Source organism: Triticum dicoccoides, chromosome 3B (genome assembly GCF_002162155.2).
Source record: "Triticum dicoccoides isolate Atlit2015 ecotype Zavitan chromosome 3B, WEW_v2.0, whole genome shotgun sequence".
Classification (NCBI taxonomy): domain Eukaryota; kingdom Viridiplantae; phylum Streptophyta; class Magnoliopsida; order Poales; family Poaceae; genus Triticum; species Triticum dicoccoides.
In genome coordinates, this window is record NC_041385.1 from 530,186,713 (window position 1) to 530,188,874 (window position 2,162).

Genomic DNA, 2,162 nt, shown 5'->3' on the forward strand with positions numbered 1-2,162 from the left:
GCTCGATCGGGTTCAGTTAATAGCCATCGATCGATCGCTCGGGTTCAGTAACGCTTAGCCTGCAGTGGAATCGCTCCGGTTCAGTTAGAGCCCAACGCCTCACTCGGGTTCAGTTAGAGCCAACACCTCCCACACACGCGCGTATGTGTACAAGAGAAACGCGCATCGCTCGGACCCCAACCACCCACTGTAACCGGAACTCCCTGAAATTTTCCTCGCCCTCGCTTCTACCACAGTTTTTTCCATCATAGACGGTCCAAAGAATGTCATGCAGCTGCGTCTTCGGCCTGCCCAGGACGAAAAGCCCATTTTCTATCATGATTTTTTGTCATAGAAGTAGGACCCCACCACATCTATGATGATACCGGGTTTTGTAACAATTATCGTCATGGAAGTGTCATAAGTATGATAGAAAAAATTCGTTCGGCCCAAAATGTCACTGATGTGTTTAATTTTTTAGTGGATACTCCTACATAAGCATGAGTGATAGCTATATGAGACGAATATCTGGATCAAAGGGGATTCAAATATTTAAACTAGAGATCACGACATCGATAATATCGTAACACAAATTGGTTTATCAAACATGCATATTCATTTGAATTTGGGGACATGTGTAATGTTATATAGTTTATCAATATTAGTGATCCATAGATTCTTTAATTAGAGACAATGCATGGTTTATATGCAATTAATGTCTAAACGGGATTACACTATATGTTGTGTGTGTGAAACACATTTTACATGTTTGAGAAGTAAAAAAACCGCATGAAACACATATTAATTGGAGACAGTTAGCGAGGAATGCATACAATGGATTTCAACATAATTTCAAATATTTGAAAATTCAAATTAAGTTGGATACAACCTTATGAATCTGAGATCATGCCATTTGTAAATCATATTTATCTATAAAGGGTGTTGTGCTTTTGAAAGTATATATAAAAAATGATGTATGTAGAATTTTATTCCAATCGAAAATGCATCCTGCCTGAACAAAAATAGAATACAAAGTGGATTCGAATTGAGTTGGCACGGTAAACATGCACTCTTGCTCTGCAAAAATTTGAACGAAGCGGGGGAAGTTGCAGTAACCACCCGAAACCAAAATGTGCGAGATGGAAATTACTGCCTATCCCTGACACGCAAAGCCTATCGGCTCGATTTCTATAGGTTTTGATAGGGGTAGGTTTGTAATTTCACTAAAACGTGACATAACCGCCTCTCACCTGGATTCATACACGGTGGGCGCCAAAACACAGTGTCTCCTCGGCCGAAATCGACTCCCTCCCCGATTCATACATGGTGGGTGCCAAAAACAAACTCTCTTCGGCAAATATTCGGTGTATGCGAGATTACCGTCCTATCCTAACTCACTAATATTGTTTTGATGTAGGAAATTTAAACGGTGGCTAAGTTTGTAAATTTCCTCGCATTTGAGAGAAGCGTGCCCTAAAGACATGGTCCCCCCTTCCTTGCTCCCTCCATTTCCCCATTCGTACTCCGTGGGCGCCAAAACACCCTCTCCACCCCATCCTCCTCCATCCGCCACCCCACCACCGTCCTCCTCCACCATGTCGAAGCTGATACCCCGACGCCGCCGTGCATTAAAAGAGATCGACCTCTCTCATCCACGACTTCGGACCAGGATCCTTGCATCCCGTCCTCTCGCTTCATCCCGCCGTCGTCCACCTTGTCGGCGCTGCTCCTACGACCGTCTCGTCCACCGCGCCCCATCGCCACCGTTTACCCTCCTAGATCTGCTTCCACGCCACCGACAGCCATCGCTACCGCGGCACCGTCAAATTCTCAGCAGATGCATACATGGAGCCACACCAGAGGCGGTACTCTTTCGTATCTGCTCAACTTATTTATCGCGGCAAGAAAATAGATCGCCACTGCTTTATTCTGATTTCTTGTCCATCACTTACTTGTTAGTTGAAAGCAAACATTGGTTGTGAAGTTGCCTTTGTCCGGTTTGCACCTTCAGATCCGCCATGGCACGCTCAACACTATACTCGCAATGCTTATTGTTTTCCCCTTTTATATTCTGCACTAGTTAAATGATAGTAGACTAAATTTCAAAATTGGGTCAATCGATTTTTAGAGCTCGCCGGAGTTTGCCAGTGCGAACGAAGCGGCTCGGGTGGTGACGGTGGTTG